At 39.9% G+C, this 25,498-nt stretch overlaps 1 long non-coding RNA gene across 3 annotated transcripts; it reads right to left on the reverse strand.

Annotated features, from left to right (window-relative positions):
• Positions 1 to 315: 315 nt before the first annotated feature.
• Positions 316 to 20,830, reverse strand: LOC122183969. 3 transcript variants are annotated; one of them, XR_006180460.1, is made up of 5 exons: positions 20,775 to 20,830; positions 7,311 to 7,372; positions 5,519 to 5,639; positions 1,312 to 1,513; positions 316 to 967 (listed from the first exon to the last, which is right to left on the reverse strand). It is a non-coding gene; the product is annotated as an uncharacterized LOC122183969 (long non-coding RNA). The 3 variants fall into 3 exon arrangements; XR_006180461.1 differs by lacking the exon at positions 7,311 to 7,372 and adding an exon at positions 7,087 to 7,238 and having other exon boundaries at positions 5,557 to 5,639; positions 20,775 to 20,817; XR_006180459.1 differs by lacking the exon at positions 7,311 to 7,372 and adding an exon at positions 7,087 to 7,238 and having other exon boundaries at positions 20,775 to 20,817.
• Positions 20,831 to 25,498: the final 4,668 nt, after the last annotated feature.

The raw sequence follows: 25,498 nt of genomic DNA on the forward strand, positions 1-25,498 counted from the left end.
TTAAAGTACTTGATAGCAAGGGCCCTCATCTCCCTCCAGCAAGTTATAAGCATGGCAAAACGAAGATGCATTTCCCACAAATTAAAATCATTCTTATGATTGCAATAGCTGAATCCCCTAGAGAAGTGGCACATTGGAGGTGGGAGGATAAACAAATACTCTAATCACATTCTTCTGAAAGCTGAAATTTGGTTTCAAGATCTGATTTTATTTTTATTCCTTCTCCTAGCTCAGTGAGAACTATAAAAAAAAACAAAAAACAAAAAACAAAAACAGAACACCTAAAAAACACATCCTGGTAGCAGACTGCTTTTCAATCTGTGATGGTTTATTTGCATGCTTATCTACCTTAGCATAACAATAGGTTTTAGATATTTGTCTTTTTTGTTACTCTTTTCACAGCACATGCTGCACTGAATGGTGATCATTCATTCCAGTAAATGAGTGATTAACCCAGGGGGTGTCAATTAACACAGGGGAGTCAATCCCTAACTCCTACAAACCAAGCAGTGCTCACTAATGTTTACAGTTCTATTGTTGGTATTTTTTACCACACTTCACATGTGGGTTTGCACTGTGCATTTGGGAGCACTAGCAGCGAGGAAGACTGAGATTCACACGTCTTTGCATACAATGCCCCAGGACCACGCTGACACAACGCAGACCACAGTTTGCATCCGCCTGGGCACACTGGCCCCATTTCCTCACAGCAAATCAAGCACCGCTTGCTGCATCTTGGTGAGGACGGTGCAGGAGAGATCAGCTGGTTTTGCAGAGGACACAAAGGGAAAATCAGTTTTCAAGAGACTGATTCCCAACTCACCACTGTCCCAGAGGCCACTTCATAATTCTGTTACAACACCACGCTTTTTGCATATTGCCATGATCTGGTGGCTGTCTCCATACATTTTAAAGAGCTGCTTTCTCTGGTTGCTGAAGATATCCAAGGTAAGTGCCACATGAATGACTGAAGAAAGACACAAAACCAAGGGTGAAGGATGTTCAAATTGGTCCAATACTGAACTCTCTTAAAGAATGCAGCCAAAATGCAAATTCTTATTAATTATTTACTAATCCCATCTCAGTTTAAGAGCTGTTTCAAAAAATATTAAATCTGTTTCAAAAGCACTAAAAGTAAATACAGTAAGTTCACATTTATCAGAGCACAGCATGAGCATATAAGATGTCATTTTCTCCACCATGGGGAAACTCTGGAAATGAACATTGGCAACCATCAAAACACATTTTATTAAATCTATTTCATTCAATAGAACATTATTAGAATCGCAAGGCTCAGTGAAGACAACTTACATTTAGTTAGGGTAGGTTTCTGAGGTCTTAACTGATGCTATAGAGAAAAATCTTAAGAAATGCTTGACCTTGAGAATATGAAAATGGATGTCTCAACAGCTCTGCTTCACAGACAGCGGAAAGTTTGATCTTCTTCCAACAGGGAATTTCAAAACCTTAAAGGCTGTAGCAAGTCAGATCGTTGTTCCTCAGCCAGCTCTTGCTAGAATAGTCATAATAACCATAATCAGAGATTTATGTATTGTCTTTAATCCCTATAGAACTTAAAGCCGTTTGCAAGAGACTGTGATCATAAAAAGCATGTACAAAAATATATATCACACTCATACTCCTCACTAAGAAAAGGCCAGCCTGCAATGAGACATAACAGCTGCTGAAGAAATCGCAGCATTAGCCTTGAAGAATAAATATGAGGAAAATATAATAACTAATTAAATAGCAAAGGGGATTTAAATAGGCGAGTTATAATCATTATAACTGAACTTGGCTGGAAGATGAAAGCAAACAAGAAAGAAGTATCAACTGAGAAGTTGTAAAAAATCAGTGCATTAATTGTAATGCTGGGAAAGATTTCCTGCTGCACTTGCCTCTGCAACCCCAGTTTCAGTCCCTAAACCTAGTACCAAGCCCCAGTACCAGCTGATGCAGTACAGAACGAGCCAGAGGTCTGTGCATACAGTTCATTGGAGTCCCCCATTAAGATACCTCTCCCCCATAAATATTTTCTCCAAGTCCACCAAAATGAAAGTGGAATGTCACAGAGGCAGTGACACAATAGCTCTTCACACATGTGCTGCTACTGATATTATAGGCAGGGTAGAAGATTTTTAAAAGTTCTTTTTCATTTCCATGTAAATACCAATCTGTTCAACTCCGCAGAAAATTTGAAGCAAGGTTTTTATATCTATTAAGCAACAACCAAAAAAAAAAAAAAAAAAAAAAAAAAAAAAAAAAAAGACATCCAGTTAACGTGATCCTAAACAGCCTGAAAAGACATTTATCATTCATGCAACTTCCGGAGATCCAAAGGCCAATTTCACATCATCTGGGGCTTAAATTCATGGAAAGCTCCTGTGAGAGCTCCCATGGCTGCAGACGTGCATTCCCCATTCTTGATGTTGCCAAACATGTGAAGGATATACTGCAGTGTGTTCACATTGAAAACACTTTAAATATTACTGTGTCAAAGAGCAAAGCAGAGCACACTCTGACGAGGAAGAAATTTCCAAGAATTTTCTGAATCAGGCTTCAGCTGAACTCAGCGGCTTCTGAAGGAAGGCTTTCACTTGGAGAAAAGCAGCTGCCTTCTGTCCAAAGCAAAGAGGAGACACTTGTGACGTGCAATGTAGCAGAAACACAGTGCCCATGCAGGGCAAAGTGCTGCAAAGAAGATCGATGCAACTTTGCCATTGTCATGAGAGGGTTACGTTTGTAGATGGTTATCACCACAAGGAACACTTTTGCACCAAAGTGGAAGAGGAGTATAACAGTGCAAAACGTTAGCAAGAGAGATGGATGAGATGCTGAGTCTCCTAGATCTGTCTAAATTTAATTAGAAGTAACTTTTCAAAAATGATAACTGGAATCCTCTCACACCAGGTTGCTAAACTGCTATCTTTATGAAGTTATATGAAAGTCAACACATCAAAGATTAGCCAAAACACTATCTTGGCTTAACTTTTTTTTCAACCTGATAAAGTATATGTGGACCCTAAACACCACGCTACAAGTCACTGAGCTGAAGTGGTTCAGAAAACGAAACAGCTTATGTTAACTGGAATACTGGTAGCACTGTAATCTCACCTCAAACAGGTTCAGGATCACAGTCAATAACAGGGAAACATTTACAAATGGCAAACAGCTTCAGTCAAAACCACATCTACTCCAGGTAACAGTTATGTTTCCTCAGCATTGTTCTCTGCTGAGTAATTTCCATCAGAGAAAACAACAAACAGAGCCTTAGAAGTTCTGAACGCATCTCAAAGAAAAGAGGAAAATGGAAAGCAGACCCTCAGTGCAGTTAGGCATGTCATTTCTTTCTTTAAGGAAAGGCCTCTCTAAGGAAGAAGCGCAACTCGGCTCAGCTCGTAAAGCTATGTACCTCTGTATTCTCACAGGAGGCTGAGAAGTTCCCAACAGCATTGTGAAGGCTGCCTAATGTTTCTTATTAGGCGCTCAAGAAGTCTTGGCTAGTGAAGTCCCCAAGAAAAAATTGATAAGGCTGGGTTTGAATTGTTAGAGAAATCAAGGTGTGCATGGATACCTCAGTGGTGTGCCACCAGATCCCTGTAACCACTGTTAAGTTCTGTTCATCATATGCTCTGTAACATCTTTCAAACTGTTTCCATGTATCTTATCAAAGGTCTGTCAGCAAAAGGAGGCTTTGTTGTTGCAAGTTCCTGCAAACTGTTAGGCTCTCAGGCAGTCTGCTTGGTGACACAAAAATTCTTCATTTAAGGCTAGACTTAATACTGCATGATCATTGTTTCTTTGTTTTCCTTCTGAAAAGGAAATCCTTATACCTGACAGGGAGAAAAAAAAACAAACAAAAAACTCTTCTCTGTGTCCTTTATATAATTCTTGAGGCATTGCTCTCCCAATACTTGCATACCACCACCAACAACAACAAAAAGTGAGATTTCTCTCTCATATTGTTGGAAGTTATTGTTGCTAGAGGAAGTTGTGCTCCTCTAGCAAGCCATAGGCCAGCTGAAATCCATTTTCAACTTCTCTTCTACCAACACTTACTGGTATTAGCAAGCACAAAAAATTCAATGACACAGATTTGAGGATTCATAAGACAAAGGTTCAAGTTTCAGTCAAATACTTCACTTCAATCCTACCATTTGTACGTAAGAGAGTTTCTAGTGTGCATTTTGATGGCAGAAAATAATCCAAACACTACTGGATCTCTCTCCAAAAGTGCTTCTAAAGAAAAGTTGTTCTCCAGTTTCACCTAATGGGTATTAAGCAAAGTTATACAGTAACTTTTGTGAACTGAAGAAGCTTGCCCAATCCTATCAAGAATGACTATTCAAACAAGGCTGATTTTTTTCCTCATCTGTGTACAACTTGCACCACGTTTCAAATCCCCAGTGAGTCAGCAGAACACTCCAGCTTCAAGCGTAGGAAGAAAATGAAATAAGAAAGCCGCTAATAAATAAAGTCCTGCTAAGCAAAGCCCCAGCATGAACTGTATGACAGGTGGACCACACCCTATTCTTGATGTGCACATCTAACTGTGCTGCATACTTTTAAAGTTGTCATTGCTTAAACAAAACAAAACAAAAAGAAAGAAAGGGTAGAATTTCACTGCTCCTCCATACTGAGTGTTCCACATTTGGCTGCCACAGAAGAGATGAGCTGTCTGTTCCTACAGCAGTTAGATGGAGGAGGCACATGGCCATTAGCCAGAGCCAGGAACCAATAGTTAAAGTGAGATGCTTATCCTAGTTGCCCATTATGTAGGAACAGTGACAGAGAAGTGTTTTATTCATGCAGATAAGCAATTTTACTATGAACTGTTTAAGCTCTCATGCCAACATCTAGGCTTGTCTAAAACAACACTATATATTTAATTAACTGTAACTGATCTGATTGCTGACGGGAAAAATACATGCTCAGTGTGCTCATGACTCAACATTCAACCAAAACTACAGAGGTCAAGAAAGATCAGAATTAACTGTTTCCCATCATTGGATCAAACAGCTTGTTCTAGCTACAGCTCAAAAAAAGAATTTTGTCTCCAGTGAAAGTAGCCTTCAGTCAAGTGGATTCAGAGTCACTGAAAAATACTAGATCAGTCCAACTGTATATAACCAGAACACACAATTCCTGCAGTTTAGTGACTTGAGGGGAACTGATGTTGCAATTAAACTTTCTTTCCCCCCCTCACCCCCTCCCCCCATAAGAGGAAGAAAGAAAGTACTATGAAAGTGTGGACAGTCCTGAAAGAGTTTGGAAGAGGTAAGGCAGCAAGTCCTCAAGTGACAGAGTAGAACTGAAGGACAGAATTAGAAGAGACAAAATAAAGGTACAGGAAACATGAAAAAGATTATCCAAGTATGATAGTGAAGTATAGCAGCAGCTCAGACAGTAGGAAACTTTTAGAAGATGACAGCAACCAATTTATTTAGGAAAGAAAAAAAAAAAAAGAATTGAAAAAGACACATGGTTAAGCAGCAAGTGGAGGCATGAGATAATACACCTGAGTTATAGGTTGCACACTTGCTGTGTTACTCTTACATCCAACAGCAGGTATTTGATCACCACCACTTCTTGCTCCTTAAAGAGGTTCCCCCCCAGTTCCTCCATTTTCTTCCTCATTGCTGAAACAGGAAAAAGTTTCTATAGTCAATGAAATGTTTCACATAATCAGAAATATATTTAGTACCTATAGCCCCACGTGCACTCCTAAGTCCAGAGCTGTTCCTCCCTTACAGTGCAGAGCCCCTGTTTGTGTGGGTGCACTCCGGGTCCCATCCCACCCCAGGCCCCATTCCAGGATTGACAACCCAACGGCAACTGGCCATGAGGCAAAAAGACAGAAAGAACTTCAGCCTCAGCTCACAATGACATTTCAGTCTTTAATCATTTCTCTTTTTGATTTTTTTTCCATTTTTTTTCTATTTAACTGAGGGTGACAACAACTGTGATTGTTTTGTGGTGGGTTTTTGTTGTGGTTTTTTTTTTTTTCCTTGAGATTTTGTAGATGGGATTTTCCAAAGAAACCAGGTTTTTCTACTAACGGGATAAGGAAGGAAAAAAAAAAGAGGTAAAAACAGTCATAATTAGTCTAAAATCAGATTTCAAGACTGCCTTCAGATTGTTATTACATAGATCAGATGACGCAAAATCTTGTTTGGACAAGATCCTTATCCTTGAAGCAATGAAGAACTACACAATGGATAAGAAGTGGTCTTCATTGTGAAAATGCCAGTAACTGAACAATTTCAGCCCGATCATTTGGTTTTCTGTGTTTCAGTGCTCTGGCACACTGCAAAAAGTACATAGGGCTCTGCCTACTTGCCAGCAGCTGAATGAATCACAATCACCCTTGACAAATAAAGCAGGCTAAATATAGGCACATAAACAGAAAACATTACAGACTTGTGATGAATTAATTTACTTGCATGTTACACAAGATTGAACAGCAAACAGAATGGAATCTGTGGAAGTGACAATAATTCTTTAAAAGCTTAAAAAGGATTTGGATTGAGTTCTGCACTGCAGTTGAAAGTGACTCTGGTTCTCACATGAACATCTTACTTTGCAAGTTATGTACTTGCTTGGACTTGGTATAACCTGAGAACTTCTTGTTACAATTCTTTTTCAAATGAGAAACAATAAAATGACAAGTTTTACAAGGGTATGGAAGATTTAGATGACTTTTAAATCTGTCATCTCCCTATGGCTTTCCATCTCTGCAGAAATTTTTCCTCTGCTTAAAAAGGACTCCTCCCCAGCCGAATCCAGCCCAAAACAGAACAAATTTCCTGCAAGGCTTGAGCTTTAAAAATCGTGGAATGTATTTACTTTTATTTAAACAAACAAACAAACAGAATTAAGAACAAGATCTGTCTGCATGGGGCTCTGAGCACCCTGATCAAGCTGTAGATGTCCCTGTTCATTGCAGGACAGTTGGACTAGATGAGCTTGAAGTCCCATTCAACTCAAACAATTCTGTGGTTCTATGAACTGACTATAGACCCTCTTTTCCCTGGAGCAAACAGTCATGGTTCAGTCATTGCTGAACAAAAGTAGAAGAGTATATACCAGGTTTTTCTAGGCTGGGCATCCAGAAGCACTCCTAGTTTCCCAGTTGGCTGCATCCCAGCTCCATGTTGAGAGCCACCCTATCCTCCAGCCAACTCACAGCATCCTCACAACAGAAGGGGTCCGAGCCAAAGGTGATGGCCTCCAATACACTGCACCTCAAGTAAGCAAACATTGTTAAAAATCTCAAAATTTGAAGTCAAAGAGAGTAGTAAAATCCATACCTAGGAAAAATAAAGATGCAGAACTTTCACCTGGATGTTGACAGTCAAGTCCTGGGGGTCACCTAGGTAAGAATACTGCCATTATGTGCAAGAAGGTAAGAGGGTACTTTATCATTAGCAGTTGCTGAGAAGCAGCTGTGTAAGCTTTCTCCTGAATACTGATGGTGGGTTGAGCAAGAGCTTGATTTGCAACACTCACATTTCATCTTTGTTGTTCACTCCACTATATATACACATCAGAGGACACCACAGAAAATTCTGGCATGTCTTTAGTTTAAACTACTAGTGTAATACTTGGACTCACACATCTCTCACACTATAAATGTTTTGCTAGCATGATATAACATTAAAGATGAGGATGAACCACGGCCGTAAGCAGCATTTGCATTCCACTTTCAGAACCATTTGAGTTCCCAGATAGCTTTTGTTGTATTACAGGTCAATATTCTTAATGGTAGCTGACTTTATAAATGAAAATCTATTATTAAAACAAGGCAAAATACAGTATAAGGATGTTCACCTTCTCCTTAGATTTTTTTCATCCCATAGGGACAGAGCAGAGAGTTAAGGCTGGGATTATTTTTCAGCTGCTCTGTACACCAGCTCATTTCACACATGGCAGCACTGGGACTTTGAACACTCATATGGAATACTAATCATCAATGGTTTTGATCATCTGTAATTTAAGTATAGGATTGAAGCAGTCACAAACAGCTGGGAAGATCCAGCTGGTATTTAAAGATCATTCTTTGCCCATTCTGATCTGAAGAAAAAAAAAAAACAGCTGATTTTGGACCAAATTCAGAATGGCTTGGCCTAGGATAGTGCTAGAAGCAGGAGCTTGTTGACAAAGTCTGTTGTTTTGTTTGTTTGTTTGTTTGTTTTTGAACAATTTCTATTATTAATAAACTGCTTCATTAGCTTCAGAAACTAAGACTCTTTCTAAAGATTGTGTTTAACAAATAGATATACATACAAAAGAAAACAAAATCCTCCCTATTCAGTTATCTACTATGCAAACATAAACTTAACTTTCCCCTCTGAGAAATATAATTTTTCTGAAATATATGGAAGCACTGGCAGCTGATCACAAGTTGTGATCCTGATAACAGCAGATGTCAGCATTAAATCATCTGAAAGCAGCTCAGCTGACCCAGGTTCAACACATCCATTGAAGCTTTACATAAAACCAGCTGCACTCAAAATATAAGCCAAAATTTCAATTACATTGGATAAAATCAAATCATAGATTTACTTAAAGTTCTTGCAGGAAAGCAGTTTGGCTGATTGCTTATGTGGGGTGAATGCAGCTCAGTGCTGGCCCTGAGAAGCAGGTGATCACAAACACATCACAGCTACACACAATGGAAACATTTAGAGAAGTTGCTTGCTACACTGCACATACATGTGGTTAAAACAAGCAAACAAAAAACCAACAGCATAAAAGATATCATACTCAGAACCTTAAATATTACAAAGCATTTCTTTTCCTTTTTCCAGAGGCTGCTGGTTGGAGAGGGTATGAGGCGGTCTCATACTTCTGGAAAACACACTCAGCAGACTTGCAGCCCCATATGGTGTTCATATGGCAACTTAGCTGCTTGAGAAGGTGAAGATGCATTCTGTATTTATGTTGATGCAACTCATCTGAGTGGCCCTTCATTTACTACCTCACCTTAACACAGAATGATGAGCTGTGGTTTGAATTCTAGACTCTGTACAAATGTGGTAGGAGGAGGGGTTTTCAAAAACTGTAACACAATAAAGAGAAAGGGCCCGCACTAGCTACTTCACATAACTCATTTTAAGGGAATGAGTTTCTTGCAGAAGATGCGAGTTTCCCTGGTGAGTGCCTATCTGCCATCCTGTGGTTACAAGCCCAAAATGATGGTTGGTTCACATTTACTGTGTTCATAGAGGCACAGAGGAGGGCTGCATCTGCCACTCTGAGCGTTGCTCACACGCACTGATTTACCATTAGATTCTCCCAGCAGCCCTGGCTGTGTTTTGGTCCATGAAGTAAGAATCAACCAACACTGAATATAAACACACGTTCACAAACGTCTGCTCAAAGTTATGAATTCCATTAAGATGTGCTAAGTCTGCTTTAGAAGGAAATTACTAAGCAAATACTGAATTATTCAATCTAATGTTCCATGACGTCTCATATTGCTCTGCTGCAAAACTGGGTTTGAAAATTCACTATTTCATTACATAGGGCTCCTGAAGAATTTTACCTACTTTCCAGGTATTGTATTTAAGGGTCTATACCTATATCCTTTTTCCGTAGGCAAAAATAGACAACCTCATTACAACATATATAATAATGATATTTGCATTTGTTTCTATTTGTTAAGATACAAAGAAAACAGCAAAGGGTAAAATTACTAAAAATATAGCTACACAATAAATCCTCATCTGGAGGAATTTTGCAATATGCTGAAACTTGGTTACATTCTGACTGGAAAGTCTCCAAAGGCATGTTTTTCCATAGGAAAATGCCAATTCATCAAAATCAAAGCATTTAGCAATTGTAAAAAGCCAAATACCGTGGAAACCTATCTTGTACTGGAACCATGCCCAGGCTCCTGCCAGCCTGCCTGCAGCTCTGCACTGCACAGATGGGAAATCAAATCATCAGGAAACTGAAGATAAAAGGCTTGACATGGAGATAAAAACATGCAAGTCCCATTAGCTCCTGCTTCCACTATCCTGACTTTCCAGGGTTTTCAGTCTGACACAACTCACCCAGAGAGTTCATTGCCTGCAGAGGAGTTGGGGGGCAGGGGGAATGAGGGTGCAGATGGTCAGGCTTCCAAGGCCAGGAGGTCCCAACCCCAGTTGAGCCCCACTGTTCCCCTGCCCAGAAAGGGATGCTCAGACCTATTCTCTTTACCATTAAATGCTTAAGTTCTATAGAGAGATCTTATGCCCAGCTGGAGAACATTTGGTATTTCCATTACTCAGAAATGGGCCTACACTTGTGATGTGCAGTTATGGAAACCCAAGGATTGTACCTATCCTTACCTAGTGAAGGATACTGCAGTCACTCACAATAGAAGCAAGACAAGACAAAGCTTGAAAAGTTAATGCTTGAAGCTTGCAGTCTGGACAATTATAACTTTGCAAAATAAAGTTTGCAGAGAAGGTCGTGTTGAGGCAGCTCAAAAATCTAGCTAACCACTGATCTAGATATAGACATAATGGCAAAGAGCTTGTGCCAACAAAAAACTTTGTCTCAGCAACAAGTACAGAACAACATGATGATCTGTGTGCTCAGATCTGCCAGCCAGTGTGCAGGTGAGAGTGCACAGCTCAACACATCATTATAAGCAACTTCACCAGCTCTTCCACTGAACTGCTACTCCCCAGGGCCATCATCCACTGCTATTCAGTCATACCCTTCTCCTTCAACAACTTGCCACATGCCAAGGAATCCAGCTCTACCTCTTCTTTTTCTTTAATTTGGATGCTTCTACTCAGAGTTGGAGCCAGTAACAATGGGATTACGTGAGTGCAAAGCAACAGATGCTTAGCCTAAGCAAGCCAGACAACTTGAGATCTTCCAGGAGTAGGTTTGTTATAATGGGTATAAGCATTTTCAAATCAGTGGTGACTTAGAGGTCTCTTTAAGACTAATTCAGTGGAGCTTTTGGAAACTGGAACTGACTACCCTCTTCACCTTGCAGGAAACACATGGATTGCATTCCCTAGAATTCAAAATAGTTGCCCACCAGTCTTGATGGGATAGGGAGAGTTTAAGCCTCCAAAGCAAGAGGAAAGCAAAATTCAAATACCAAGAACAGATGTTATTGACTTAACTGGACTTTACTGCAGAAATGGCATTTTCAGGTTTTGTTCAGCAATTAAATCATGTTTCATCATCTAGATGTACTAAACAATGAGATTTACAGTAGTAGAGTTAAATATAGATAATATCCACTGGCCTGTATCTGGGAAAGCATCTCACAAATTTTCAGCTCTCAGCATGCCACTGGAATGCAGGATATGAAGTACTAATGAGTCCTTCACAGTTCTGAGAATTGCCACATACAGCATCAAGCAATTTACAAAGTTTCTTTCAAGTGGTAGGACCTGCATCTTCTAACGTGGAAGTCAAAACTGAATTGACAATTCTTTCTATTTGCCTTCATCTTGTTCTTGAAGTAGATTTTCATGCTTGCTTTCTTCCAGTATTCTGGATGCTTTCCTTTCCTGACAGACCTCAGAGACCTTCCTTTATAGTTGATATACCCATATGGAACTGGCCAAATCAAAATATTTTGAAGTTCTTACCATATTGTTCAATTTCAGATGCCAAAGGAGTCCATCTTAAACATGCAGTTTAATTATCGAGAAACTTCTCTCTTTCTCTCTGAAGAACATCTCTGTTCACTTTACTGGGGTTATTCTTTGTGAAACTCTTCACTGGAAGCCAAAATAATTATGGAGATTGCAAAGACGAGATTCCCTGAATCTTTGAAGCGTTCCTTATCAGAAATTTGTGCAACCAGGACCATACAAAGAAATCTAAAGATTTCAGTTATCAGAAAACTACAATATCCTCAAGGAGTGACATGCCAGTGATCTCTACAAGGAACACTAGTAAGCAAAATGGGCAGGGGGATAAGAGGAACAACAAAAATCTAATAAAGTTATAATGTAGGATTTCCATCATTCGCTTCTAAACTTGTCTTCTGTCAGAAAGTATGACCTTAAGAGAATCATTTCTTGGAACAACTCATTCTGGAGCACACAGGGGAGAGGATGTTCTGACCCCTGTCCTGAAAATGCACTAGCTTGTCTTGGCGCAAGTCAAGAAACGAGTCTAGTGGAGCTGCTAATGAGCACTTACTGCCATGTATAACTGAATGCAATGTCCTTGAGGGAAAAATTAACAGGGAAGGGGAGAAAATAATAATCAAAGGACACAGAATACCCAATAAGGAGAACTTTTTCAAAACTTTGTTAAAGACACCCTGAAGCATGAATACAAAAATTGATGTTCTTTGCTAAGACATTGCTCCTTATTTGTTTGAATCAAAAACATATCCATTAGAAGACAGAATATAACCCCAACTGAACATAAGTAAACAAGAAACCAGAGTTAAATTCACTGGTAGTTGAGGCCAATGTCTTCTACACAGCTCACAGACATCGATCCAAAAGTGCATAATTATCAGAGAGGAAGTTTCCCCTTAGTTATGTCAAGTCCTAAATCCTGATATCTCCGCTGATTGTTAATCTATGTTGTCCAGGATATTAGAGAGTGGAGCTCAGTTTTATCAATTACCTACTGACGTATCCAAGAGTAGTCTAGCAGATACATTATAGCATACACAGTTTTGAAAAGGGCGTAAAAATGAGAGCTATCAATGATTTAATGAACCTGACTGTCAGCCACACAGTATGAAAAACAGAGTCTGAGGAGTTTTGTTTGTTCATTTGAGCATTGGAAAGTTTGCACAAAAATTGACAAGAAAGGAATTTGCTTGCTCAATATAACCATGTTATAGCCATCTACTAGAGGGTGTATTGCATCTTCCTTTGAAGACAGGAAGATGGTCCTATCATTTGAGACAAGGAGCTAATTAGGAGTGATTACTGCTACGTCTGTGTGGGTAGATATGAAGAGGTGCCTATAGCTTGCATGTTTACAAGGACAGCACAAAGTAAAAAGGCCACCATATTTTGAGAATTTGCACAGCTGTGGGAATTGTCACAGATTTCTCTAGTCTGCAGAGCATCTTCTTCTGTTGATTATGTAGTCCACAGATGTTTGACAAGTAGCACAGGCATAGTTAACTCTGCCTCTAAAAATGAAATGCAAGTAAAGATGTTTATTAACCTCTCATTCTTAAGAAAAGAGATGTGATAGGATTTTAAAAGAACAGTAGGAAGGAAGAGTCTGCTCTGATTAACCTCTTCTAGGTGCACTACCTCTGGAGCAGAGCGAGTGGTTGCTACAGGCAGTGCTGGTTGAGATTTCTTCCTGCAATTGCAAACAAACTAAGCAGTGAAACAGTTCACATGGTCTTGTGCCTTGTTTTCTCAGAAACACAGATCCACAGATAATCACAGTGCTGCCACTGTGCAATAGAACTGAAAGGGTGCACAGAAGTGGTCCTTTCAACTCCTGCAGCTCTCCTGACACAGCCCTGCTTGGATTCACCACATCCCTCTCCTCTGCTCTCAGGGCCTGGAGTGAGTGGGCCAGCAGGTTCTAACTACCCTGAGCACTCCTCTATAATCCTCTGCTACAACATCTTCCCTCTTTAAGGGTTCATTTCTTTATGTCCAAGTTCGCTCCAATACCACAACCCTACATAACCTTAGATCATCCTTCCATAAAAACAGCAGAGGTGTGAGAAGCGATGCTGTGAAGTCTCAACTGCACTGCCTGCCCACATACCCTTCACCCACTGGACTGAGAGATGCATTTGGTCCTCCTCTGAGCCATGCAATAGGCACACTGTACCTGGCTTTTGTACCGTGCTGAACCTTTGCTCGACTTCCACACTTGTGACCTCAGACCTGCCTCGTCACCATGGATGTGTGTCTGGTCTCCTGACTGGACCTGGCTATTCCCAACGGTCCTTTGAATCCGTGACCTGCTATTACACCAGTTGGATGCTGTGTAATCAGACTCTTGCTACACAGGTAGCCGCTTGCTTGACCACTGTTACCACCAGATCCCTTTCCCTTCCCAGGCACACCACCCTAGTACACAAGACATTTCATCACAGCCACTGCATGCACCTGCTGAGCAGCACCTATGTTTCAGCTCATGCAAATGGTCCAGCATTAAATATCTGCTGAATCAATATTTTAAAGAAACTGCTACAAGTATCAAAGCTGTGGCTGCCTCATCTTGAGAAAACTAGGGAGAATTAGTCTAATGTGGATGTTGTGATGGAAAGTTCTTTGGCTGACTTTGTGGGGGGTGGTTTCCATCCCTTTGTGGAGCCATGGTTTATTTTGTTTCTTGTTCTGTTTCTTGATAGTTTGCCAGCATCCTCTGGGATAGATTCTTCCTCAGCATTTTCTGAATCTATGTCAGTACAGTCCAACAGTTCCTCCTCCCAGCTCTCATACACGCAATGACTCAGCCTTGGCTATCACTTTCCCTTTATTGAACTTCATGACAATTTTTTCAGCTGCGCTGCTGTGTGGTCAAAACAAGTATGTAAGCACTGTGCCAAAAAGGAGTTTCAAACAACAAGAAAGAAAAAGCAAGAGAGATGTTTTGAGACATTGAAAATGGATCTTTTAATACAAAGCAAGCAAACTACGCACTGGAACTCTAGCATTTATCTAACTAGGACTGGTGTGACCAATAAAATGCTCAGCTGTAGCTAAACCTGTAGAAAACTTCAGCTGAAAAAAGCTTTGAATATTCCTCTTGTTTCATAGGCCTCATATTATCAGTGGGCACTAAGAAGATGCCTTTGAGACCTGAAAAAAGTAAATGGCGGAGTGAGCTGCAGAGATGGAGTCACAGACATGCAAGAAGGATTAAGAGGCAAGACTCCTTAAATTACTACCCTAGGATTGCTTGCAAGCAAAATAACCCACTATTGTTGTTAAAAGCAAGGATGACTGTATCAATGACTGGAGTTTCACTGAGAAAGACCATAGGTGTCATGGTTTTGTGATTTTTGGTACAAGTGATGTCTCCAGTCAGAAGGAGGATAAGGAAGCTGAAGAAATTGGGGGACCCTCAAAATTAACTTTAAAATTTTCCTTTACACAGATAAAAATGGGTAACAGCCTCCCTGTTCAGATAAACCTGGCCCTTTTTATCCCCACAATTCAGTTCTAATTGAAAACACACAGGGAAGAGAAAACCTTAACCAATACAGAATGATGCATGCCTTCCTGGCTCACCAAGGTAGCAACATCAACACTGTGATGAGAGATTCCTAATACCACCACCCACAATATAATGTGAGTTGTCAATTTAAAAGTCTCTGTGCTGCACCACATCACAACATAGTTATTAAAAGCTTGATGCATCCATGTTTCCTTAGCTATGGAATAATTGCTTTCTCTGAAATTGAGCCTGAGAAAATCCAAACTGAAACTCAGGCATACAAGAACAGCCCACATTTTTTCCCCATGTTTCAAAACTTAGAGAAAGACTCAAATTCAGTAGAAGGATTTGATAAGTTGTGCACACATTTTTTTCTCTCTTCCTCAAACTACTTTCATCACCAAGTTGTTATCTGCTGCAATATTTTACCCTGAATGCCTATAACTTATATTGACTTCTCTGTCAAAGCTTTTGTTCTATTGATTTTGTTAGAACTTACAGACCCAGAGATCAAGTCTTGCTTTGACTCAAAAGCTGGATATATATATATATATTTTTTTTTTTTTGCTTGTTTTCTAGAGAATTGTTAGTCCCAGCTGCTGCTAGAGGGGGCACACAAGGCCTTTGCTGTGTTCCTGTAATCTTTGTTCTCTTGTAAAAATCCACCAGTATTCAGATTTCTAACTCAGTGAAGACACACCATAAACAACTCCTCAGCCTCTCAGTGTCTTTTTTAGGTCACAGCCAGGTTTTCAGACATCTTCCCTGAGAGGGACACGTTGTTGCCTCTCCTTAGGATACCACTTATATAACCACATGTTCTCAATGGTGACGCAAGCCTCGTGCGTTCCTGGCCACAGCAGGACAGTGTGCGAGACATGCAGCCTCCAGGAAACAGCGATTCAAGTTATGATAATGCTCCACTTGGGATCTCAGTCTGGAGATGGGCCTGAACTGAAACAGAGGACAAATGCATGTATTCTCTGAAGATCGTAGCTATTTGTTTGTACACAAAGGATTGCCAGGGATACTACAAGGCTTCTCGTCTATCTCCACAATAATCTACTCCAGCTTGACTGAGCCCACTTCTATGCCATGGTTTACCCTGCTCAGCCCTGAAAACTGGAATCTTGTTATTATTGTATTTATCTTTTAGTGTGGTTATAGGGAAGGGCTGGAACTGAAGGGACAGAAACATCTCTAGTCCATTATTTCTCTGTCAAGCTCTTTAGGAGACAATAAATGTGGATTCTGTTTCTGTCTTACAGAAATTATAGAGTTAGCTTATTTGAATGGATAAGAATGAGCAAAACAGAGGTAACATCTTCCAGCTCTAGGAGATGACTAATAGAAAAGCTCTTATTATATTTACTATGGACTAAATGGTACAGCTTCTGTCTCTTTGCTGTATGCACTGGTAGTTTCAAGGAGAATAGATGTTGATGTTCAAGATATGATGATGTTTGCATTAAAATGCCTTGTTCTTTTTAAAAAGTTGAGCTTGATAAACAGGATTTAAAAAATGACAACGTTATGTAAAGGTACGTGAGGACAAGCTGAAAACCAGCAAGGACAACCAAATGGCTGCAGTACACTAATTGTTCATATTCTCATACCCCAAGTAAGGAACTGTGCAAGGGAGCTACCAAGGGTTTTAGTTTCAGATCTGATTTTTGTAATTATTTGTAACACACTGCCCAGTCACATTATAACAATGCATACTGTGGATTAAGGGAGCTCAAGTTTAAGGAAGATAAATCAAAAAGGTGTGTTCGCGATTGGGAATATGTGGAAGGGCTGACCCATACAAGACAAAATTCTCTAAACATTTTCCACTTTTAGGTATTTAATAATATTTGGTTAGGAGACCCCCGAAATCCCAGGCAATCTATGCACAAGACAGGTAAAACAACAAACAGCTGGCAAACATGAAGCCACAGGCGTCAAACAAGCTCTTAAGCTGTGTTCTGCCTCACTGCCAAACCTGACCTAATGGGTGGAAAAAAAATAAAAACGTCAATAAAGGAATGTGCTCACAGTACAGATGAACAACTTTGGATGTTTGTGGTGTGACATCAGAGATGCAGTAATGACATTTAGCACTCAGTGTGGGAACTTCTCATCTTTGCATGAAAGGATTAATTCTGGTTCCAAGTTCACCCATTAGGAGCCTCTAGCCATAAAAATCAGCTGGTTTGAGAGCAGGAGCTGAGGGGTTGATTTTTTTAGTTGTTGCTGCTTTGTTTTTAATATAAGATCATTATTTTTTTTTAAGCAATTTTGTTTTGTTTTCAATTCCATCACTTCTTTCCTTACAATATCCATTAGACAGATGATGTGAAGGGAAAGAACAAGAAAAGGGAAACTGAAGAGATGCCAAACTAAGAGCACAGAGTTGTGCCATGTCAAGGAAAAGGACTTGTCTTCATCTGACAGAAGTTATTCCCATTCAGCCTGAAGCTAATTTTCCTCCCTGTTCTTCATAAAAATCTGAACTAGCCTTTAGGTGACTATACTGGGGAACACTAAGATGATTTTTAGGCTCAGCAGAAGAAAGACTACAATAACTTTACTGGGAAGGATTTTTGTAATAGAACCTTGGACAGGAGGACATTTCTATTTACACAAATAACTTCTATAAGAAATTTTATAAGAAGTCTGCAAGGTTACAAGTTTTCTCCAATGCAATCTGGCCTCAGTGTCATGCTTTCATCCAGATAAACTTGGAGGTATTCGAGGAAGTCTTATGACTGACTAGCTGAGATTTTTTTGTACAGTGTTAGTTTATATCCTTTATTCTGAGAATACATGCTAACTTATTCTAGGAGACAATATCTAAAAGTAGATCTCTATTATTTCTAAATTGCAAGTTGCAAAGATCATTACCCACAACCCTGACAATTCTTATTAGACACAACCAAGGATATAATACTGCCTGTAAACAGTAAAGGTATATTCACAGTTTAAGTTGGTTTCCTGTCAACATTTTCTGTACTTTAATAGGACTGCAAAGAAATTAGTCTTTTAATGGCAAGCAGGTTAAATACACTTCCTTCCCATTTTCCAAGCATGGTGCAGGCTTCTGTAGCAGTGAGCCATGGCCAGCCAGCCCGCCTATTAGCCCTGCATTCAGGAACTGACCACAGGTAATTAGTGCTCTTCTGACAGTGGAGGGGCGCAGAAGGTGAGAGCCCAGAGAGGCTCTCTGAGCAATATGGCTTTGCTGTTCATCACAGCTGCATATAACCCCAAAATGCTTGGGGGAGGAGGAAAAGGAGCAGCAGTCCACTATAAATTTACCTATGCTAGATGACTGACAAAGCCATGATAAACAAAATAGTTCACGTGATGTTTTGTGACTCTCATTTTGTAACAAAGAAACAGATTTTACTGTGTTGAGTAGCTAACATGAGAATGGGCAACTGCAGCCCCAGAACCTCTCTCTAAATACACTGTGCTCACCATGATGTGCACAGTCAACAGGGAAGACTGTAGAAACCACAATGAGAAAGTCATCTGGAAAGTTAAAGTTATAGCACAAATGAGAGCCCAGGGAACTTCTACTACATTGCCAAAACTGCAATTTAATGTTCAGGCCAAAAACATTGCACTGCACATTAGGGAGACAGTGTGGTCTGGAGGTTACAGAAGAGGGCTGGGAACCAAAGGATCCTCTTGGGATTCTATCTGGAATGATCTGCTCCCTCTGCAACTTGAAGGAAGTCACTTTGATTTCTGTATCTCTTAGTTTAGATATGAATGTAGATGGAAAACAGAACGTCACTAAAATCTCTCCATGCTGTAGTCAGACCTTATCTATGCAGAATATGTCAGTCTTTTTGACAGTTCATTTCAGGAGGGAATGTCCAAGAAGGGGATCCAAAAAACAGCCTAGTTTCCTAATAAGAAACAAAATCAAGCACAAAATCAACAGCATTTTTATGGTTAAAAAAAAATGTATATGAATGGTACAGGAAACATTAAGCTGCAAACTGTTCCTGGAGAGGGTGGATTTCTAGAAGAAAAGAAAAGGTATCAGGAGGAATCTTGCTGCCAGCATGACACCAATTTATTAAAAAGATACCTTAGCAGTCAGATTGGATGCTGATACTCAAACGAAGGTGTACATTTGGAGTCATCTGGTCAACAGTTTGTGGTATCCACTGGTGAGAGAGAACTGGGCAACATCAAAGTGAGCAGATGTGCTGCTCTGCTGCTGGTCTATGGAAATAGGCAGGAGGGTCCTCCCGGGTCAGTGGCCTACACTGCATCAAAGCCATTCTGCAGTTAAGCGGTGCCATTTCACATGAGTGAAAGTTAGAATGTTGAGGATTCTCTCACTACAGTTGGAATCACATTATTAGAAGGCCTGGATTTGCCACGGATACAGCTTCCTAATATCTGCTAATCCATTATTTCAACTCTGAAGTCCAAGTCTGAAAGCACGGTTGTGCCTCAGCATCACTCAAGGACATTTTACTCAAGAACCGTGATCAAAAACTGCACCCAGCCCTTCGACTCAGCTAACCCAACCTGCTCGGACAGTCACACCAGGATCCATTCAGATTCACCAGCCATTCACTAAGTCAAAGGAAGGAAAGCCTCAGGTTGCAGCACCATCTTCCCTGCAGTTTCACATACAACATACTGTCACTTCAAAAAAGGGTCTAGTACATTTCAATCTCATTTTTATGATTTGCCTGTTATTTTAATTCCTAAAAACATATTTTTGAACATTCCCTTTAAGTGTAGTACCAGATAAATACGATGGGAAAGCATTCTGCAGTAAGGATGCGTTCTCCCTCTGCTCACAAATGGCTTATAAAATCCAACAGTGACATTTTGGCAATCAGAATTATTTACATAGGAGATGGATGACTAGGCATGGGAAAGCAGTCCTGTGTTCACATCAAAGAACTACATTCAAATTCTCACATGTTACATATACTCATTTTTATTTACAGACAAGAATGATTGTGTAACTTAGTGCAAGCATGACCAGGGAGAAGTGCAGTAGGCTGAAAGGGGAAAAATACCGCTTTACTTGCACAGCACAAAAGTTATCTGATTGCATCAGATAGGAAAGTGTTGCCTCAGAGTTCAAGCAGGGGCCATGAAAGCTGAGCTCCTACACTCCCAGATCTTGTCCTGCAGCACAAAGTTGCTGAGTGATGTTTCTCACTTCTATCACCTCAAAAATAAGCCCTGCATGCTGCTGAGGATTTCAGAACAACAACAACAAAAAAAAGCCAAGATACAAACAAACCTCCAAGCCAAAAACCTCCAAACAATAAGCTGAAGAGCAATCCAAGGCTTACAGTGCTACCCAGCTGCAGTTAGTCTCTCCTGTTTAGAACCTCTCTCGTAAATGCTCCCTCCTACCAATCACCTCTCACACCACCAAAAAGCCAGTTTTTTCAGTGCATAAAATGAGGCCTAGAAATCCACTTTTAAGGATACCAGTTTAAAAAGATCTCAACAGCGTATTCTGTGCTTGAGAATTAAACTCTGCAGCAGCACTAAGCACAAGCTAGCAGCTACAAACCAATTAGTTCACACCTGGGAGCGAAGGAAGGCGATAGCAGTGCCTTCTACTAGGATACAAGCACTGCAGAGCAATGAAAGATAACAACAAAGAAAAAACAGCTCACCCTTTCTGATGACCAGCAACAGCTCAAGAGAACTGCAATCTCTATCCTGAGACACTACTTTCTTAGATGCTAATGCTTAAATGAGGGCGAGGAGGTGGTGAGGATTGATCTGGTGGTAATTCTGTTTCGTTACTTGCACCTGAGCTCCCTCGATTAGCCATGCATTCTCACCTGCTGTTCAACATTGGTTCACGCTATGACCCGGCAATTCCTATACAACATCTCAAAGGCAACCCCAGTTTGACTGAAGAATTTTGGGGAACCTGGTTCTAAGCAGAAAGTATAGCACACAAGTGATATTAGAGAACAACAATAACAACAAAGGAACAGTGGTATAGAAAAGTAGTGATTCAAATACTATACAAGTTACTTAACATTAGAACTGGATTGGGATTGTGGTTTTTTTTCCATTTGTTTTTAAAATTTAAACTCTGTCACCTTGTGATTTTTCTCTACTCCTAAAGAGTTGCTGTCAAGGAAAGTCAGTCCTCCCATATTTATCAAAGATTACATCAATTTCTGAACAGCTCATTTAGCTCTTCCATGGCAGTGGAACATAAAATACAGATGCCTGCAAGTCACAGGTATGCTAGAAATTATACTGGAACTTATTGAGTAATGACAGCTCAAAACCCATCATATTTTAATGGCAATCTGTGCATGCAGGAACGCATTAGTGTGATCTTTAAGTGAGAAACTTGCATTGCACCACTGGAGGTTGAAGTCTCAATGCTTGCTTCAGATCATCCACTTACACCAGCTTACACGTAGGATGTCTAAAACATCCAGCTCTGTGAGAAAGACTGTGGTCAACACCCACGTTCCTCAGGCATGGCGGAGCACTCTGCGGTAAAGGCTGGAGTTTGTCTGCTCTGGAGACAGAAGTCTGCCAGAGACAGTCAGAGACCCTGAAGGGAATTCCCCTAGGAGCATAAGGCTCACTCCCTCCTGTTGTGACCACTTTTCTCATTGTTCGTTTTCTAACATAAATGAATAGTGATGTGAATTTAACAAGGACAACCATAGCCGAGACACTTCACAAAACAGCTTTCTCCCTTTGGGAAGAGGATAACAGACACATCATGCGGCAGATGTTAGTCACATTATTAATGTGCTACTGGAAGATGCTCAGGGAATCCTATACGTGGTAAGAAAAGCCACTAAAGGAAGTTTTTGATGACAACAGATCTAATCACTGACCACCTCTTGCATACAAATTATAAAACCACAGCTTATTTTCTAACACCTTGGACAAGTTATTTTTATCCCTTATTACACTTACTTTACTATTCAATCAGTTAATTTATAAAAAAGAAACCAGTTAAAAACAATCTGTGGGTTTTAATCCCATATATAATAGGTAAACCTTGCTTCCCATAGCTCAGCTGTCTCTGATCTAGGATGAGTGATGTGGGGATGGGAGGAGCATTGCTAGAGCTAAACATGCATTTGGGATGAATCCATAGATATTGTTTACCAACGGAAGTGATGTGTTTACTGTACAGTCAATACTACTTGATCTACTTTGAGGAAGCCAGCTGGTAGAGAAGGAGAGTAAATCATTCATTAAAATTGCAATAAGCATATTTTTTATTCCCATGGAATTGGGCTTGGGTGCTTTTGTTTGCTTGTTTTCTAACTGATGCACAAGGTTCTGGATACCTGTGCCTCTTTCTCTGTTGCTGAACTCTATTTAAATGCAAATTAACAAGCCGGGAAATTATCTCATTACTGCTTAGGTATAAGTAGATGATCTGGAACAGTCAGAATATATCTATTTCTGATTTAACAAACAAGCTAACAAAGACCCACAACTCAAAAGTGAAGGCCTTATTCCCCCAAGGTATCACTTGCAGTAAAGTACTACATCCAAACAGAACTTCATATCAAATAGAAGGCACTGCATTAGATACACACCACCTACTTGCTGAACAGTTCTGACTGGAAAAATGTTTTGATAAATTTGCTTCCTTCACACTGGGGATGGCTGGAAGTTCTAGATCATTCTTCTGGTTTGTAGGAGACATAAGTCTACCATTTTCAGATCCTTTCAGCCTGCTGAATTTCCAAAAAGGAGAGGGCAGATGGCATTCTGCGCTTCCCTAAGCTCTTCCCATTAAACCATACTGCATTCTTGGGAATAGTTTAAAAAATAAATCAAATAATATAATGATCTTTCGTAGTGGCCAAAGAGCTGTGATATACTATTTGAATTCAGGACTTTCAGAGGAGCTATGAACTGAACTGGTGTGCTTCGGGCAGAGAGGGAAATAGCAATGCCTTTTAGGATCTCCACAACAGTCATGTGCATACAATTATCTCAATCCTTATTTCAGAAATGTTTTCATTTGAGACTTTTGATTCAAAATGAAAGAATTATTTCAGCAAATAAAGCCACAGTATTTTAAATCTAATTTGAACAGTGTAAGAATTCTTTCCAGTTGTCAGACTTCAAAGATTGCTCACACAAACTCTATGCTGTCTTCCTTTTACCCCATTGAAATCAAAAGGGAGACTAAATGTCCTCTATCCATTTGAGGCTGTGCTGTTACTGACACGGTCCAGACACGTCAAACAGGATAGAGCCCAGTGGCTGTTCAACAGGACAAAGTCAGCCTTTTCCCTAGCTTTGCACAAAAGTAAAATTTGTTCCCTGACCTCTTTGCTTGACCTGTGTGGTCAATACTTTTGTTCTCTAAGATCAGGATTTGAGCTCCATGAGCTGCTGTGAGTCATGGTAGATTCATGACACTAAATGGAGTGAAGCTCATTTAGAGGTCAGATCCCCTCTCACTGCACTGAATTTCATTAACCTCCCAGCTTTTGGCATGACTCTCAGTACTGCAGTGCTTCAGCCTGCTGAAGCATCAGCTTCCATACAGGTACAGTAAAACACTTTAACAGGAGCAATCTTTTTCTTTGCTGAGGAAAAGAAACTTATGACAAAAGCCATCTTACCTTTGTTTTTTACCTGTTGTTAAGGAACTCTGTTAACAAATTACAATGCAAACATTTTCCTGAACCAAGAGATAGGTTTCTTTATTTTGACACTGAAAAAGATCACTTACTTGATTTATTTTGCTTAGTGAAAATATTTGAGGAAAGGACCAAATAAAATGTCGTGTTCTGAGAAGATCAAAACCAGCCAGGAAATCCAGTGTGACATCTTGCTGACAGTTTAGCCCACTGTACGTATTTTCATTGAAAACAAAGACCCTAGTTGATGATTTAATTCTACTTAAAATATACTTGTGTGCTAAATTAATAGCACAGCCTAAGATAAATAAGACACAAATAGAATTTCAAGGATAGCTCAACTTTTTTCTTTCTTTTTTTTTTTTTTTTTCATCATTTAGTATTTTTATGGACTTTTCCCTGCCATCTAATTAGTTCTGTTGCTTCCTCAGACAAACAATTCTTTCTCAGCTAATTGCAAATATGGATCCCAAGTGTTTGCTGACAACCATATGGCTGTAGATATGAAATGTAAATCTTTACTCAATTTTGCCTTAAAAATAAATCCAAAAATGTGCATATATTCAATCAAGAAACATGGAAGTAAAACCTGTTGATGATGCAGGGCTGGGCAGTGGTATGATGTTTTTGTTCAAACCATATTTTAAACTGCTTTTTACCTAAATCTGAAAGCACAGATAATGTGAATAAACAACAAACACTCCTTCCATAGCACACCCCACACAACCATTCCCATTGGGTAAAGGCTGTTCTCACACGCAAGCATGGACTCTTTTGCCAAAGAAATTATTTGGAAACCCTCTGGAGTCATTTTTTAAGGAAGGTAAATATTCCTTAACAGTTGAGCAGCGAAGTTCTGGTGCTGGTTCTTCTGGACTGGTTCTTACTGCTGTTAGCCACTGCTTCTAAAACTATGTTCCTCTCTAAGTGTTGGATACATGACCCTCATGGGATGTATAGTCACCACAGTGCAATTCAAAGTATTTTACAGACCAATATAAAAGTCCCAATCAGAAAACTGAAAGAAGAATCTGAAGATGTTATTCCTGAACCCCTCTTCTGAGGGTATATGTAACACCCTCTACGTAGTTGCAGAGAGAAATGAGGTCATCCCTGAGCCTCCTCTTCTCCAGACTAAGAAGGTTAGGGCCAATGTATTGATCGGAGCTTTGAAAAAGTTCAGGCCTTTTCCAATCTGTTATTTTATTTTTTCCTGTGCGAGAATCAAAGTCAGCGTCAAGGCTTCAAACTTGATTTATAATATCTACTGTATTTAAAGTGGGGCATGATATTCCAGAAGAATCTGGGGAGACTGTGGTACCAAGGCACGCGTTATTCCACGTACAGTAATAAATTTTTGTGGAGGAGGTCACAAGACATCTCAACTAGTTATAGAAATAAAAGGAAACGAGTGCTTCCATTCACACCATGCAGCAGGTAGTTAGAAAAACATAACCCTACACAGTCTGCCTACAGCATCCAACTAAAGTTTAAACCCAGTCAAGATGGCAAAAGGGACCACAGTGGCAATGAGGATTAGGGAGACTGCACAGATTGGCAAGGGTGGGAACTTCAGCTACCCCTTTCCTGGTGAGGCAAAACTCATGCAATGGCATGACTCATATTCTTCCTCCTTCTCTCTGAAATAAACTTTAAATAAGCTGAGAAACTACCTCTTAGATAACCTCTGAAAACTCATAAGAAGTGATTCATAAGTCAGCACAGAATCTGTTTCAAGCTGAATCACA

The sequence above is a fragment of the Lagopus leucura genome, unplaced genomic scaffold (assembly GCF_019238085.1).
Source record: "Lagopus leucura isolate 7727_CA_CO unplaced genomic scaffold, USGS_WTPT01 Super-Scaffold_100021, whole genome shotgun sequence".
Taxonomy (NCBI): Eukaryota; Metazoa; Chordata; class Aves; order Galliformes; family Phasianidae; genus Lagopus; species Lagopus leucura.